The 16,179-nt window shown below is 43.8% G+C and overlaps 19 non-coding genes across 19 annotated transcripts; all 19 read right to left on the minus strand.

Annotated features, from left to right (window-relative positions):
* Positions 1-47: 47 nt before the first annotated feature.
* Positions 48-211, minus strand: LOC125379571. Its single transcript, XR_007220930.1, has one exon. It is a non-coding gene; the product is annotated as a U1 spliceosomal RNA (small nuclear RNA).
* A 430-nt stretch (positions 212-641) lies between these two features.
* Positions 642-805, minus strand: LOC125379457. The gene has a single exon (XR_007220817.1). It is a non-coding gene; the product is annotated as a U1 spliceosomal RNA (small nuclear RNA).
* A 427-nt stretch (positions 806-1,232) lies between these two features.
* On the minus strand, positions 1,233-1,396 carry LOC125379458. Its single transcript, XR_007220818.1, has one exon. It is a non-coding gene; the product is annotated as a U1 spliceosomal RNA (small nuclear RNA).
* Positions 1,397-1,826: 430 nt separating this feature from the next.
* LOC125379459 lies at positions 1,827-1,990 on the minus strand. Its single transcript, XR_007220819.1, has one exon. It is a non-coding gene; the product is annotated as a U1 spliceosomal RNA (small nuclear RNA).
* Positions 1,991-2,432: 442 nt separating this feature from the next.
* On the minus strand, positions 2,433-2,596 carry LOC125379460. Its single transcript, XR_007220820.1, has one exon. It is a non-coding gene; the product is annotated as a U1 spliceosomal RNA (small nuclear RNA).
* A 5,533-nt stretch (positions 2,597-8,129) lies between these two features.
* On the minus strand, positions 8,130-8,293 carry LOC125379461. Its single transcript, XR_007220821.1, has one exon. It is a non-coding gene; the product is annotated as a U1 spliceosomal RNA (small nuclear RNA).
* A 430-nt stretch (positions 8,294-8,723) lies between these two features.
* On the minus strand, positions 8,724-8,887 carry LOC125379463. The gene has a single exon (XR_007220823.1). It is a non-coding gene; the product is annotated as a U1 spliceosomal RNA (small nuclear RNA).
* A 436-nt stretch (positions 8,888-9,323) lies between these two features.
* LOC125379464 lies at positions 9,324-9,487 on the minus strand. The gene has a single exon (XR_007220824.1). It is a non-coding gene; the product is annotated as a U1 spliceosomal RNA (small nuclear RNA).
* Positions 9,488-9,911: 424 nt separating this feature from the next.
* On the minus strand, positions 9,912-10,075 carry LOC125379465. Its single transcript, XR_007220825.1, has one exon. It is a non-coding gene; the product is annotated as a U1 spliceosomal RNA (small nuclear RNA).
* Positions 10,076-10,511: 436 nt separating this feature from the next.
* Positions 10,512-10,675, minus strand: LOC125379466. The gene has a single exon (XR_007220826.1). It is a non-coding gene; the product is annotated as a U1 spliceosomal RNA (small nuclear RNA).
* A 436-nt stretch (positions 10,676-11,111) lies between these two features.
* LOC125379467 lies at positions 11,112-11,275 on the minus strand. The gene has a single exon (XR_007220827.1). It is a non-coding gene; the product is annotated as a U1 spliceosomal RNA (small nuclear RNA).
* Positions 11,276-11,708: 433 nt separating this feature from the next.
* On the minus strand, positions 11,709-11,872 carry LOC125379468. The gene has a single exon (XR_007220828.1). It is a non-coding gene; the product is annotated as a U1 spliceosomal RNA (small nuclear RNA).
* A 436-nt stretch (positions 11,873-12,308) lies between these two features.
* On the minus strand, positions 12,309-12,472 carry LOC125379469. Its single transcript, XR_007220829.1, has one exon. It is a non-coding gene; the product is annotated as a U1 spliceosomal RNA (small nuclear RNA).
* Positions 12,473-12,899: 427 nt separating this feature from the next.
* On the minus strand, positions 12,900-13,063 carry LOC125379470. The gene has a single exon (XR_007220830.1). It is a non-coding gene; the product is annotated as a U1 spliceosomal RNA (small nuclear RNA).
* Positions 13,064-13,490: 427 nt separating this feature from the next.
* LOC125379471 lies at positions 13,491-13,654 on the minus strand. The gene has a single exon (XR_007220831.1). It is a non-coding gene; the product is annotated as a U1 spliceosomal RNA (small nuclear RNA).
* A 439-nt stretch (positions 13,655-14,093) lies between these two features.
* LOC125379472 lies at positions 14,094-14,257 on the minus strand. The gene has a single exon (XR_007220832.1). It is a non-coding gene; the product is annotated as a U1 spliceosomal RNA (small nuclear RNA).
* Positions 14,258-14,696: 439 nt separating this feature from the next.
* On the minus strand, positions 14,697-14,860 carry LOC125379474. Its single transcript, XR_007220834.1, has one exon. It is a non-coding gene; the product is annotated as a U1 spliceosomal RNA (small nuclear RNA).
* A 436-nt stretch (positions 14,861-15,296) lies between these two features.
* LOC125379475 lies at positions 15,297-15,460 on the minus strand. The gene has a single exon (XR_007220835.1). It is a non-coding gene; the product is annotated as a U1 spliceosomal RNA (small nuclear RNA).
* A 436-nt stretch (positions 15,461-15,896) lies between these two features.
* Positions 15,897-16,060, minus strand: LOC125379476. Its single transcript, XR_007220836.1, has one exon. It is a non-coding gene; the product is annotated as a U1 spliceosomal RNA (small nuclear RNA).
* Between the last annotated feature and the right edge of the window lie 119 nt (positions 16,061-16,179).

A 16,179-nucleotide genomic window follows, 5' to 3' on the forward strand; every position in this document is an offset into this window, starting at 1 on the left:
GACAAACAGAATGAAAAAAAGGCATTTTTAATTTTGATTGTTTTTTCCAGGGGAGAGCGCGAACGCAGTCCCCCACACTTATAAATTGCGCACCCGAGTCGTCCACATTTGGGATGATCGCAGGTGTCAACCAAGCCGATGTGCAATGGAAAGGTCTCGCCCCGGGCCCACAGCCTTGCGGATCACTGTTAAGCCTGTGCCAGGTAAGTATGCCTGAAACTGCAGCTTCCTAACCATCACTACAAACATACACATCACCTCATTCAGGTGTCTTGTAAGCAAAACTTCACATATATTCCATTTCAGTTCAAACATTTTTATACTTCCCTGTACATGGCACTACATTCACCCGTTCGCTTTATGCAAAGATTATTGGTAGGAAGAACGAGACGGAAATGGCTTTATTTGCATTTTAGGCTGCATAGACATGCACCTTGCGCCAGGTACCCAGGGGAGGTAACTTCCATGTCAACACCCAAGTTTCCTTCCGGGTCCTATCTTTCTCCTTGGGAGCTACTCAGCAAAATAAACACATCATCATCAACAACAACAACAACAACAACAACAACAACAACAACTGAACATGTCATGATAGACAAACAGAATGAAAAAAAGGCATTTCTATTTTTGATTGTTTTTTCCAGGGGAGAGCGCGAACGCAGTCCCCCACACTTATAAATTGCGCACCCGAGTCGTCCACATTTGGGATGATCGCAGGGGTCAACCAAGCCGATGTGCAATGGAAAGGTCTCGCCCCGGGCCCACAGCCTTGCGGATCACTGTTAAGCCTGTGCCAGGTAAGTATGCCTGAAACTGCAGCTTCCTAACCATCACTACAAACATACACATCACCTCATTCAGGTGTCTTGTAAGCAAAACTTCACATATATTCCATTTCAGTTCAAACATTTTTATACTTCCCTGTACATGGCACTACATTCACCCGTTCGCTTTATGCAAAGATTATTGGTAGGAAGAACGAGACGGAAATGGCTTTATTTGCATTTTAGGCTGCATAGACATGCACCTTGCGCCAGGTACCCAGGGGAGGTAACTTCCATGTCAACACCCAAGTTTCCTTCCGGGTCCTATCTTTCTCCTTGGGAGCTACTCAGCAAAATAAACACATCATCATCAACAACAACAACAACAACAACAACAACAACAACTGAACATGTCATGATAGACAAACAGAATGAAAAAAAGGCATTTCTATTTTTGATTGTTTTTTCCAGGGGAGAGCGCGAACGCAGTCCCCCACACTTATAAATTGCGCACCCGAGTCGTCCACATTTGGGATGATCGCAGGGGTCAACCAAGCCGATGTGCAATGGAAAGGTCTCGCCCCGGGCCCACAGCCTTGCGGATCACTGTTAAGCCTGTGCCAGGTAAGTATGCCTGAAACTGCAGCTTCCTAACCATCACTACAAACATACACATCACCTCATTCAGGTGTCTTGTAAGCAAAACTTCACATATATTCCATTTCAGTTCAAACATTTTTATACTTCCCTGTACATGGCACTACATTCACCCGTTCGCTTTATGCAAAGATTATTGGTAGGAAGAACGAGACGGAAATGGCTTTATTTGCATTTTAGGCTGCATAGACATGCACCTTGCGCCAGGTACCCAGGGGAGGTAACTTCCATGTCAACACCCAAGTTTCCTTCCGGGTCCTATCTTTCTCCTTGGGAGCTACTCAGCAAAATAAACACATCATCATCAACAACAACAACAACAACAACAACAACAACAACAACTGAACATGTCATGATAGACAAACAGAATGAAAAAAAGGCATTTCTATTTTTGATTGTTTTTTCCAGGGGAGAGCGCGAACGCAGTCCCCCACACTTATAAATTGCGCACCCGAGTCGTCCACATTTGGGATGATCGCAGGGGTCAACCAAGCCGATGTGCAATGGAAAGGTCTCGCCCCGGGCCCACAGCCTTGCGGATCACTGTTAAGCCTGTGCCAGGTAAGTATGCCTGAAACTGCAGCTTCCTAACCATCACTACAAACATACACATCACCTCATTCAGGTGTCTTGTAAGCAAAACTTCACATATATTCCATTTCAGTTCAAACATTTTTATACTTCCCTGTACATGGCACTACATTCACCCGTTCGCTTTATGCAAAGATTATTGGTAGGAAGAACGAGACGGAAATGGCTTTATTTGCATTTTAGGCTGCATAGACATGCACCTTGCGCCAGGTACCCAGGGGAGGTAACTTCCATGTCAACACCCAAGTTTCCTTCCGGGTCCTATCTTTCTCCTTGGGAGCTACTCAGCAAAATAAACACATCATCATCAACAACAACAACAACAACAACAACAACAACAACAACAACAACAACAACTGAACATGTCATGATAGACAAACAGAATGAAAAAAAGGCATTTCTATTTTTGATTGTTTTTTCCAGGGGAGAGCGCGAACGCAGTCCCCCACACTTATAAATTGCGCACCCGAGTCGTCCACATTTGGGATGATCGCAGGGGTCAACCAAGCCGATGTGCAATGGAAAGGTCTCGCCCCGGGCCCACAGCCTTGCGGATCACTGTTAAGCCTGTGCCAGGTAAGTATGCCTGAAACTTACTTACTTACTTATATTAGGAGATTTTACGTGCGCTTTCCGACTGGAGCGTATTTCGCACACGGGCCCGGCCGGGCCATTTAGTGGTATAAAAGTGGTAGCGAGAGGAGTGCAACCAAGGAGGGGGGTTTAGTGGTTGCTTATATAAAGTTTTGAAATTTTGAGATTTGGAATACATGCCTTGGGGGAGTGGTTGGGACTAAGGGAGTGTGTGGGGGTGAGTTGATGTTTTTTGGATGTTTAGTGTTGGTGGTTTAGTGAAGTTTTAAATACGGTTAATTAGTTCTGTTTTGGTTAGGTAAATGCCTAGGGCTTTGAAGTTTTCTATTTTATTTTGGGGGTTAAGGATTGCTTCTAAGGTAAGAGCGTTATTTGGATTTAGGTTGGTTTGTAATGTTGTACGTTGTGTGCGGTAGTGGGTGCAATGTAGTAGTACGTGGTCTATTGTTTCTGGGTGAGTGCAGTGTGGGCACTTCCCGTTTGCGTGTTTTTTTAGTTTTAGAAGGTGGTTATTTAGTTTGGTGTGTCCTGTTTGGAGTTTGGTGATTATTCTATCGATTTTTTTGGAGGGATGGAGGATTTTTGGTTTGGTGAGGGGTTTTTTGAGGGTTTTTAGGATTTGGGTTTTTGTGTTTTGATAGAGGTTATGCCATTTTTGGGTGATTTTACGTTTGTTTATACTTTTGATTTCTGCTTTAGATATTGGTAGCTTAAGGCTTATGTCTGGTATTTTTAGGGATTGTTTTGCGGCTCTGTCTGCGTTTTCATTCCCGTAAATTCCTACGTGAGCTGGTATCCAGATAAGTTGTATGTTTTTGCCTGCCTCTGTTAGTTTGTTTACGCTTTTGAGAATTTGGTTTATTAATTTGGGGCGGTTTTTGGTGTTTTTGTTTTGGAGGGCCTGAAGTCCGCTTAGTGAGTCTGAGAGTATTAAGATTTTTTTTTGGTTTTTGGTGTGATGGCTGTGGAGCGCCGTGGCGATACCCATGAGCTCTGCGGTGAATATAGATTGGTTGTTTGGGAGTCGGAAGGATTGAGTATTTTTGACTGGTTGGGCTATATGGACTCCGAAACCTGTGTGATTTGTGATCGGATCAGCGGATCCGTCTGTGTATATGTGACACCAATTTGGCCATTTTTGATGGATGTAAGCTAGTGATGTGCTTTTAGCTAGGTTTGGGTCGGTTTGTTTGTTTATTGTGTTGGCTAGGGATGTGTCTATTTTGGGGATTTTAAGTTTTGGGGTGAATACGTTTGATTGTTTGCAGTTTTGTTGTTGGTTTCCTATTTGGTGTTCGTTATGGTAGTTTATTATTCGTTGGGATATTGGGGTGAGTAGAGGGTGTTTTCTAGTTAGTGCCTGGTTTTGGGGACGTATGTTTTGGTTTAGCATGTTTTGGAGAAGGGGGTTTGATTGAGATGCTGCCCAGAAGTTTAGTGTTAAGTGTTGTCTACGTAAATTTAGTGGCATTTCTCCTGTAAGGGCCTGAAGTGATGTGAGGGAGGTGCCATGTTGAGTACGTGTTACTAGTTTGAGGGCTTGATATTGTATTGAATCTAGTTTTTTGGTTAGGGTTTCGTTTAGGGTATCGTATATGGCACAGCCGTAGTCTAGTTTAGATCTGATTAGGGATGTGTAGAGGCTGAGGAGGGTATCTTTAGAGGCTCCCCAGTTGGAGCCGGTTAGGCATCTTAGTGTGTTTAGGTCTTTGCTACATCTGGTGGTTAGGTTTTGGACGTGAGCATCCCAGGAGAGATGCTCGTCGAAGATTAGACCTAGGAATTTAGTTTGCTTTTGAAATATGATTGGTTTATTGTTTAGTTTGAGGAGAGGGGAGGCCCGTCTCATATTTTTGTGTTTGAATATTATTCCTGTCGTTTTTTCGGAGTTTAGGGAGAAGCCCCATTTGTCTGCCCAGTTTTGTATTTTGTTTAGGGATTTTTGTAGTAAGTCCTGAGATGTTAAGATACTTTTGGAGCGGATCCATAGGGCTCCGTCATCCGCAAATTTTGAGGTGTTTATTTTGAGGGATAAGCCATCAAATAGGTCGTTTATCATTATGTTAAAAAGTGTGGGGCTAAGAATGCTGCCTTGAGGGGTGCCGTTTTCCAGGGGACACTGCTCTGACAAGGCCTGGTCTATACCCACTGTAATTTTGCGGTTTTGGAGGAAGCTTTGGATGTAGTTTACGATTTGACCTTTAAGTCCTATTTTTTTAAGTTTTTGGATTAATCCGTTATGCCATACCATATCAAAGGCTTTAGAGAAGTCCAGAAAGATGCCTGTTGTGTATTGTTTGTTTAGTTGACCGGTTTTAATATCCTGTTCGAGACGAGCGAGGTTATCTAGGGTGGAGCGGCCAGGAGTGAAACCGCTTTGATCTGAGTTTATTATGTTATTTTGAGATAGATAGTGTTGAAGTCTATTTTTGGCCATGGATTCCATTACTTTGCAAAGGTTGGAAGTAAGAGAGATTGGTCTATACGAGTTAGCTTGGTCGGTTGGTTTACCGGGTTTGGGAATAGGTATGATTAGCGCCTCTTTCCAGGGGGTTGGTACATGGCCTTTTATGTAGATTAGGTTATATAGTTTGATTAGTGTCTGGAGTAATTTAGGGGGGAGTTTTTTTAATATTTGGTAGGAGGTTAGGTCTAGTCCTGGGGCTGTTCCCTTTTTCCTATTTTGGAGTACATAATTGAGTTCTTCTATTGTGTACGGCTGATTTATTTCTAGGGCGTCATTATTTGGGTCTTGGCTAGGTTTGGTTTCTGTTTTAAGTTTTAGTTGGAATTTGTCACTGAAATTGTTATTACTGCTTGTGGCCGAAAAGTGGTTTGCTAGGTTGTCTGCTTTTTCGCTAGGGGTTGTTGAGTTATTTATGTTAGGTGTCTTTTGGTGACGTTTTAGGCCTCTAACGGCGTGGATTTTACGCCAGACCGTTCTGGCGTCTGTACGGTTGTTTAATCCCTCACAGAATTTTTTCCAGTCTCTAGTTTTTGCTATTTTAACTAGGTTTTGTACCTGGTGGTTTAGTTGGTGAGCTACTGGTATGTGGTTATGGTCGCGTTTGGCTTTGTTGAAGGCTGTTTTACGTTTTTGTCTAGTTAGTTCTATTTCCTCGTTCCACCAGGGTACAGAGGGCCTACCCGATTTATTGGGTTTTTTAAAGGGGATTGCGCTTTTGGCTGCGTTTATTATGAAGTCCGTTAGGTTTTGGCAATATATTTCTGGGTCACTATTTTCTAGTTCTACTAGGTTAGCTTGGTTGCATATGTCTTGGAATTTATCCCAGTTAGCCTGGTTGTAGTTAAATTTAGGTTCTGAACTTTCGGATTGATTTGGGACGTTAGTGTTTCCTATGGTTATGTTTATGGGGAAGTGATCACTTCCTAGGGGGGCGTCGTGAACTTCCCATTGGGTACTTTGAGCTAAGTCTGCTGTACATATGGTTAGGTCGATAGCCGACATGTTTTTATTGTTTTTGTCGTATCTGGTAGGTTGGTTGTTATTTAGTAGTACTAAATTATTTGTTTCTATCCATTCTGATATTAGTTTGCCGTGATTATCTAGTTTATCTCCCGTGCCCCAGGAAGGGTGGTGGGCGTTGAAGTCTCCTAGAAAGATGGTAGATTTGTTGCCTATCTTTGTGAGTATGTTTAGATCCTCCGGTTGGATTTTCTGTTGTTGCCAGTGGTAGATGTTTATGATGTTTATTTTTTGGTTTTTAAGGGTGATTTGGATACCATTGGCTTCTAGGTTTGGGGTGTTTATTTTGATTTCCTCGTAGCTTATGTCTTCTCTAATTAGTATTAGTAGGCCACCTGATGCTCTTATTATTTTGGTTTTGGGTCGATCATGTCTGACTATGTTGTAGTTTGGTAGGTGAAATTTGGATTTATTGGAGAATTTAGTTTCCTGGATGCACGCTATGTGTGGTCCTTGTTTTAGTTTAAATCTAGCTTTTAATTCGTGGCTGTGGGAGTTAAGCCCGGCCGCATTCCACTGAAAGATATTTAGGCCTGTCATTATGTGGGCTTTTAGTGTTTGGAGATTACGATTTTGGTTTGGTTTTTGGTTTATAGTCCTGCGATTGCTAGGTTGTAACTATCGTAGAATTCTTGGTAGGTTTGGGTAGTTAGATTTAGTCTATGTGCTACCTGGTGTAGGTTAGTGGCTTTAAGGTCTGGTTTGATTTCTTTAAGCATGTATACTAGTAGGAGTGTGAAGCTATTTAGTTTGGTGGTTAAAGTTTCGGGTTCAGGTTGAGTTTGGGGTTTGCGTTTGCGATTTTTCAGGGTTTTGGGGGCTGAAAATGTTTTATCATTTATGTTTTGATCAGTTGTGGTTTGGGAGTCATCTAGGTTAATTAGATTGGTTTCCTCACTATCCATGGGAGTTGTGTGGGTGTTTGGTTGTGTTGGAGTAGGTGTACTGGGTATTTCAATGGGTTTAGTAATGTTTAGTTTTTCGTGTGTTGCTTGCTCGTGTGTGGTTGTTGTTGCCCTGGTGGCTGTAGATTGTATGGTGTTGGGGTGAGATATGGTAGGTTTAGTGAGTTTTGGTTTAGGTGCGGGTGTGGATGCGGCGACTGGTTTGGGTGTGGCGAATGTTGGCGGGTAGTGTTGGGTTTGGGTGTTTGTGGCTGATGCTTGTGGTGTTGGCATGAGGACGCCGTCGTACGGGCTCTGTAGGTGTGGTTGGTTGTTTGGTTGTGGTGTGGGTAGTAGGGGTGTTCTTGGATGCTGTGTCAGTTTTCGTGTTTGTAGTTTGGCCGAGTCGATGTTTATGTGTCGGTTGGCCTGTTGGGTGAGTGTGTGTTTGTGGGGGCATTTGTTGGATAGTGAGGAGTGGGTGTTTGTTTTGCAGTGAATGCACCAGGGGGCGCATGGCCCTAGACATTGAGGTTGAGCGCAGTTTCTACATTTAGTTTTTTGATATTTACATCCGTTAGCGGTGTGATTGTATTGGAGGCAGTTTGTGCACTGTTTGACTTGTTTGATATAGGGTTTAACTTCTAATTTAGATGACGCTCCGAAGGAGATGTGTTTAGGGGCTTCTGGATACGTTTCTGATTTTTGGAAGTTTAGCCTGAAACTGCAGCTTCCTAACCATCACTACAAACATACACATCACCTCATTCAGGTGTCTTGTAAGCAAAACTTCACATATATTCCATTTCAGTTCAAACATTTTTATACTTCCCTGTACATGGCACTACATTCACCCGTTCGCTTTATGCAAAGATTATTGGTAGGAAGAACGAGACGGAAATGGCTTTATTTGCATTTTAGGCTGCATAGACATGCACCTTGCGCCAGGTACCCAGGGGAGGTAACTTCCATGTCAACACCCAAGTTTCCTTCCGGGTCCTATCTTTCTCCTTGGGAGCTACTCAGCAAAATAAACACATCATCATCAACAACAACAACAACAACAACAACAACAACAACAACAACAACTGAACATGTCATGATAGACAAACAGAATGAAAAAAAGGCATTTCTATTTTTGATTGTTTTTTCCAGGGGAGAGCGCGAACGCAGTCCCCCACACTTATAAATTGCGCACCCGAGTCGTCCACATTTGGGATGATCGCAGGGGTCAACCAAGCCGATGTGCAATGGAAAGGTCTCGCCCCGGGCCCACAGCCTTGCGGATCACTGTTAAGCCTGTGCCAGGTAAGTATGCCTGAAACTGCAGCTTCCTAACCATCACTACAAACATACACATCACCTCATTCAGGTGTCTTGTAAGCAAAACTTCACATATATTCCATTTCAGTTCAAACATTTTTATACTTCCCTGTACATGGCACTACATTCACCCGTTCGCTTTATGCAAAGATTATTGGTAGGAAGAACGAGACGGAAATGGCTTTATTTGCATTTTAGGCTGCATAGACATGCACCTTGCGCCAGGTACCCAGGGGAGGTAACTTCCATGTCAACACCCAAGTTTCCTTCCGGGTCCTATCTTTCTCCTTGGGAGCTACTCAGCAAAATAAACACATCATCATCAACAACAACAACAACAACAACAACAACAACAACAACTGAACATGTCATGATAGACAAACAGAATGAAAAAAAGGCATTTCTATTTTTGATTGTTTTTTCCAGGGGAGAGCGCGAACGCAGTCCCCCACACTTATAAATTGCGCACCCGAGTCGTCCACATTTGGGATGATCGCAGGGGTCAACCAAGCCGATGTGCAATGGAAAGGTCTCGCCCCGGGCCCACAGCCTTGCGGATCACTGTTAAGCCTGTGCCAGGTAAGTATGCCTGAAACTGCAGCTTCCTAACCATCACTACAAACATACACATCACCTCATTCAGGTGTCTTGTAAGCAAAACTTCACATATATTCCATTTCAGTTCAAACATTTTTATACTTCCCTGTACATGGCACTACATTCACCCGTTCGCTTTATGCAAAGATTATTGGTAGGAAGAACGAGACGGAAATGGCTTTATTTGCATTTTAGGCTGCATAGACATGCACCTTGCGCCAGGTACCCAGGGGAGGTAACTTCCATGTCAACACCCAAGTTTCCTTCCGGGTCCTATCTTTCTCCTTGGGAGCTACTCAGCAAAATAAACACATCATCATCAACAACAACAACAACAACAACAACAACAACAACAACAACAACTGAACATGTCATGATAGACAAACAGAATGAAAAAAAGGCATTTCTATTTTTGATTGTTTTTTCCAGGGGAGAGCGCGAACGCAGTCCCCCACACTTATAAATTGCGCACCCGAGTCGTCCACATTTGGGATGATCGCAGGGGTCAACCAAGCCGATGTGCAATGGAAAGGTCTCGCCCCGGGCCCACAGCCTTGCGGATCACTGTTAAGCCTGTGCCAGGTAAGTATGCCTGAAACTGCAGCTTCCTAACCATCACTACAAACATACACATCACCTCATTCAGGTGTCTTGTAAGCAAAACTTCACATATATTCCATTTCAGTTCAAACATTTTTATACTTCCCTGTACATGGCACTACATTCACCCGTTCGCTTTATGCAAAGATTATTGGTAGGAAGAACGAGACGGAAATGGCTTTATTTGCATTTTAGGCTGCATAGACATGCACCTTGCGCCAGGTACCCAGGGGAGGTAACTTCCATGTCAACACCCAAGTTTCCTTCCGGGTCCTATCTTTCTCCTTGGGAGCTACTCAGCAAAATAAACACATCATCATCAACAACAACAACAACAACAACAACAACAACTGAACATGTCATGATAGACAAACAGAATGAAAAAAAGGCATTTCTATTTTTGATTGTTTTTTCCAGGGGAGAGCGCGAACGCAGTCCCCCACACTTATAAATTGCGCACCCGAGTCGTCCACATTTGGGATGATCGCAGGGGTCAACCAAGCCGATGTGCAATGGAAAGGTCTCGCCCCGGGCCCACAGCCTTGCGGATCACTGTTAAGCCTGTGCCAGGTAAGTATCCCTGAAACTGCAGCTTCCTAACCATCACTACAAACATACACATCACCTCATTCAGGTGTCTTGTAAGCAAAACTTCACATATATTCCATTTCAGTTCAAACATTTTTATACTTCCCTGTACATGGCACTACATTCACCCGTTCGCTTTATGCAAAGATTATTGGTAGGAAGAACGAGACGGAAATGGCTTTATTTGCATTTTAGGCTGCATAGACATGCACCTTGCGCCAGGTACCCAGGGGAGGTAACTTCCATGTCAACACCCAAGTTTCCTTCCGGGTCCTATCTTTCTCCTTGGGAGCTACTCAGCAAAATAAACACATCATCATCAACAACAACAACAACAACAACAACAACAACAACAACAACAACTGAACATGTCATGATAGACAAACAGAATGAAAAAAAGGCATTTCTATTTTTGATTGTTTTTTCCAGGGGAGAGCGCGAACGCAGTCCCCCACACTTATAAATTGCGCACCCGAGTCGTCCACATTTGGGATGATCGCAGGGGTCAACCAAGCCGATGTGCAATGGAAAGGTCTCGCCCCGGGCCCACAGCCTTGCGGATCACTGTTAAGCCTGTGCCAGGTAAGTATGCCTGAAACTGCAGCTTCCTAACCATCACTACAAACATACACATCACCTCATTCAGGTGTCTTGTAAGCAAAACTTCACATATATTCCATTTCAGTTCAAACATTTTTATACTTCCCTGTACATGGCACTACATTCACCCGTTCGCTTTATGCAAAGATTATTGGTAGGAAGAACGAGACGGAAATGGCTTTATTTGCATTTTAGGCTGCATAGACATGCACCTTGCGCCAGGTACCCAGGGGAGGTAACTTCCATGTCAACACCCAAGTTTCCTTCCGGGTCCTATCTTTCTCCTTGGGAGCTACTCAGCAAAATAAACACATCATCATCAACAACAACAACAACAACAACAACAACAACAACAACAACAACTGAACATGTCATGATAGACAAACAGAATGAAAAAAAGGCATTTCTATTTTTGATTGTTTTTTCCAGGGGAGAGCGCGAACGCAGTCCCCCACACTTATAAATTGCGCACCCGAGTCGTCCACATTTGGGATGATCGCAGGGGTCAACCAAGCCGATGTGCAATGGAAAGGTCTCGCCCCGGGCCCACAGCCTTGCGGATCACTGTTAAGCCTGTGCCAGGTAAGTATGCCTGAAACTGCAGCTTCCTAACCATCACTACAAACATACACATCACCTCATTCAGGTGTCTTGTAAGCAAAACTTCACATATATTCCATTTCAGTTCAAACATTTTTATACTTCCCTGTACATGGCACTACATTCACCCGTTCGCTTTATGCAAAGATTATTGGTAGGAAGAACGAGACGGAAATGGCTTTATTTGCATTTTAGGCTGCATAGACATGCACCTTGCGCCAGGTACCCAGGGGAGGTAACTTCCATGTCAACACCCAAGTTTCCTTCCGGGTCCTATCTTTCTCCTTGGGAGCTACTCAGCAAAATAAACACATCATCATCAACAACAACAACAACAACAACAACAACAACAACAACAACTGAACATGTCATGATAGACAAACAGAATGAAAAAAAGGCATTTCTATTTTTGATTGTTTTTTCCAGGGGAGAGCGCGAACGCAGTCCCCCACACTTATAAATTGCGCACCCGAGTCGTCCACATTTGGGATGATCGCAGGGGTCAACCAAGCCGATGTGCAATGGAAAGGTCTCGCCCCGGGCCCACAGCCTTGCGGATCACTGTTAAGCCTGTGCCAGGTAAGTATGCCTGAAACTGCAGCTTCCTAACCATCACTACAAACATACACATCACCTCATTCAGGTGTCTTGTAAGCAAAACTTCACATATATTCCATTTCAGTTCAAACATTTTTATACTTCCCTGTACATGGCACTACATTCACCCGTTCGCTTTATGCAAAGATTATTGGTAGGAAGAACGAGACGGAAATGGCTTTATTTGCATTTTAGGCTGCATAGACATGCACCTTGCGCCAGGTACCCAGGGGAGGTAACTTCCATGTCAACACCCAAGTTTCCTTCCGGGTCCTATCTTTCTCCTTGGGAGCTACTCAGCAAAATAAACACATCATCATCAACAACAACAACAACAACAACAACAACAACAACAACAACAACTGAACATGTCATGATAGACAAACAGAATGAAAAAAAGGCATTTCTATTTTTGATTGTTTTTTCCAGGGGAGAGCGCGAACGCAGTCCCCCACACTTATAAATTGCGCACCCGAGTCGTCCACATTTGGGATGATCGCAGGGGTCAACCAAGCCGATGTGCAATGGAAAGGTCTCGCCCCGGGCCCACAGCCTTGCGGATCACTGTTAAGCCTGTGCCAGGTAAGTATGCCTGAAACTGCAGCTTCCTAACCATCACTACAAACATACACATCACCTCATTCAGGTGTCTTGTAAGCAAAACTTCACATATATTCCATTTCAGTTCAAACATTTTTATACTTCCCTGTACATGGCACTACATTCACCCGTTCGCTTTATGCAAAGATTATTGGTAGGAAGAACGAGACGGAAATGGCTTTATTTGCATTTTAGGCTGCATAGACATGCACCTTGCGCCAGGTACCCAGGGGAGGTAACTTCCATGTCAACACCCAAGTTTCCTTCCGGGTCCTATCTTTCTCCTTGGGAGCTACTCAGCAAAATAAACACATCATCATCAACAACAACAACAACAACAACAACAACAACAACTGAACATGTCATGATAGACAAACAGAATGAAAAAAAGGCATTTCTATTTTTGATTGTTTTTTCCAGGGGAGAGCGCGAACGCAGTCCCCCACACTTATAAATTGCGCACCCGAGTCGTCCACATTTGGGATGATCGCAGGGGTCAACCAAGCCGATGTGCAATGGAAAGGTCTCGCCCCGGGCCCACAGCCTTGCGGATCACTGTTAAGCCTGTGCCAGGTAAGTATCCCTGAAACTGCAGCTTCCTAACCATCACTACAAACATACACATCACCTCATTCAGGTGTCTTGTAAGCAAAACTTCACATATATTCCATTTCAGTTCAAACATTTTTATACTTCCCTGTACATGGCACTACATTCACCCGTTCGCTTTATGCAAAGATTATTGGTAGGAAGAACGAGACGGAAATGGCTTTATTTGCATTTTAGGCTGCATAGACATGCACCTTGCGCCAGGTACCCAGGGGAGGTAACTTCCATGTCAACACCCAAGTTTCCTTCCGGGTCCTATCTTTCTCCTTGGGAGCTACTCAGCAAAATAAACACATCATCATCAACAACAACAACAACAACAACAACAACAACAACTGAACATGTCATGATAGACAAACAGAATGAAAAAAAGGCATTTCTATTTTTGATTGTTTTTTCCAGGGGAGAGCGCGAACGCAGTCCCCCACACTTATAAATTGCGCACCCGAGTCGTCCACATTTGGGATGATCGCAGGGGTCAACCAAGCCGATGTGCAATGGAAAGGTCTCGCCCCGGGCCCACAGCCTTGCGGATCACTGTTAAGCCTGTGCCAGGTAAGTATGCCTGAAACTGCAGCTTCCTAACCATCACTACAAACATACACATCACCTCATTCAGGTGTCTTGTAAGCAAAACTTCACATATATTCCATTTCAGTTCAAACATTTTTATACTTCCCTGTACATGGCACTACATTCACCCGTTCGCTTTATGCAAAGATTATTGGTAGGAAGAACGAGACGGAAATGGCTTTATTTGCATTTTAGGCTGCATAGACATGCACCTTGCGCCAGGTACCCAGGGGAGGTAACTTCCATGTCAACACCCAAGTTTCCTTCCGGGTCCTATCTTTCTCCTTGGGAGCTACTCAGCAAAATAAACACATCATCATCAACAACAACAACAACAACAACAACAACAACAACAACAACAACAACTGAACATGTCATGATAGACAAACAGAATGAAAAAAAGGCATTTCTATTTTTGATTGTTTTTTCCAGGGGAGAGCGCGAACGCAGTCCCCCACACTTATAAATTGCGCACCCGAGTCGTCCACATTTGGGATGATCGCAGGGGTCAACCAAGCCGATGTGCAATGGAAAGGTCTCGCCCCGGGCCCACAGCCTTGCGGATCACTGTTAAGCCTGTGCCAGGTAAGTATGCCTGAAACTGCAGCTTCCTAACCATCACTACAAACATACACATCACCTCATTCAGGTGTCTTGTAAGCAAAACTTCACATATATTCCATTTCAGTTCAAACATTTTTATACTTCCCTGTACATGGCACTACATTCACCCGTTCGCTTTATGCAAAGATTATTGGTAGGAAGAACGAGACGGAAATGGCTTTATTTGCATTTTAGGCTGCATAGACATGCACCTTGCGCCAGGTACCCAGGGGAGGTAACTTCCATGTCAACACCCAAGTTTCCTTCCGGGTCCTATCTTTCTCCTTGGGAGCTACTCAGCAAAATAAACACATCATCATCAACAACAACAACAACAACAACAACAACAACAACAACAACAACAACTGAACATGTCATGATAGACAAACAGAATGAAAAAAAGGCATTTCTATTTTTGATTGTTTTTTCCAGGGGAGAGCGCGAACGCAGTCCCCCACACTTATAAATTGCGCACCCGAGTCGTCCACATTTGGGATGATCGCAGGGGTCAACCAAGCCGATGTGCAATGGAAAGGTCTCGCCCCGGGCCCACAGCCTTGCGGATCACTGTTAAGCCTGTGCCAGGTAAGTATGCCTGAAACTGCAGCTTCCTAACCATCACTACAAACATACACATCACCTCATTCAGGTGTCTTGTAAGCAAAACTTCACATATATTCCATTTCAGTTCAAACATTTTTATACTTCCCTGTACATGGCACTACATTCACCCGTTCGCTTTATGCAAAGATTATTGGTAGGAAGAACGAGACGGAAATGGCTTTATTTGCATTTTAGGCTGCATAGACATGCACCTTGCGCCAGGTACCCAGGGGAGGTAACTTCCATGTCAACACCCAAGTTTCCTTCCGGGTCCTATCTTTCTCCTTGGGAGCTACTCAGCAAAATAAACACATCATCATCAACAACAACAACAACAACAACAACAACAACAACAACAACAACTGAACATGTCATGATAGACAAACAGAATGAAAAAAAGGCATTTCTATTTTTGATTGTTTTTTCCAGGGGAGAGCGCGAACGCAGTCCCCCACACTTATAAATTGCGCACCCGAGTCGTCCACATTTGGGATGATCGCAGGGGTCAACCAAGCCGATGTGCAATGGAAAGGTCTCGCCCCGGGCCCACAGCCTTGCGGATCACTGTTAAGCCTGTGCCAGGTAAGTATGCCTGAAACTGCAGCTTCCTAACCATCACTACAAACATACACATCACCTCATTCAGGTGTCTTGTAAGCAAAACTTCACATATATTCCATTTCAGTTCAAACATTTTTATACTTCCCTGTACATGGCACTACATTCACCCGTTCGCTTTATGCAAAGATTATTGGTAGGAAGAACGAGACGGAAATGGCTTTATTTGCATTTTAGGCTGCATAGACATGCACCTTGCGCCAGGTACCCAGGGGAGGTAACTTCCATGTCAACACCCAAGTTTCCTTCCGGGTCCTATCTTTCTCCTTGGGAGCTACTCAGCAAAATAAACACATCATCATCAACAACAACAACAACAACAACAACAACAACAACAACAACAACTGAACATGTCATGATAGACAAACAGAATGAAAAAAAGGCATTTCTATTTTTGATTGTTTTTTCCAGGGGAGAGCGCGAACGCAGTCCCCCACACTTATAAATTGCGCACCCGAGTCGTCCACATTTGGGATGATCGCAGGGGTCAACCAAGCCGATGTGCAATGGAAAGGTCTCGCCCCGGGCCCACAGCCTTGCGGATCACTGTTAAGCCTGTGCCAGGTAAGTATGCCTGAAACTGCAGCTTCCTAACCATCACTACAAACATACACATCACCTCATTCAGGTGTCTTGTAAGCAAAACTTCACATATATTCCATTTCAGTTCAAACATTTTTATACTTCCCTG

The sequence above is a fragment of the Haliotis rufescens genome, unplaced genomic scaffold, assembly GCF_023055435.1.
Source record: "Haliotis rufescens isolate VD_foot unplaced genomic scaffold, xgHalRufe1.0.p SCAF_14, whole genome shotgun sequence".
Lineage (NCBI taxonomy): Eukaryota > Metazoa > Mollusca > Gastropoda > Lepetellida > Haliotidae > Haliotis > Haliotis rufescens.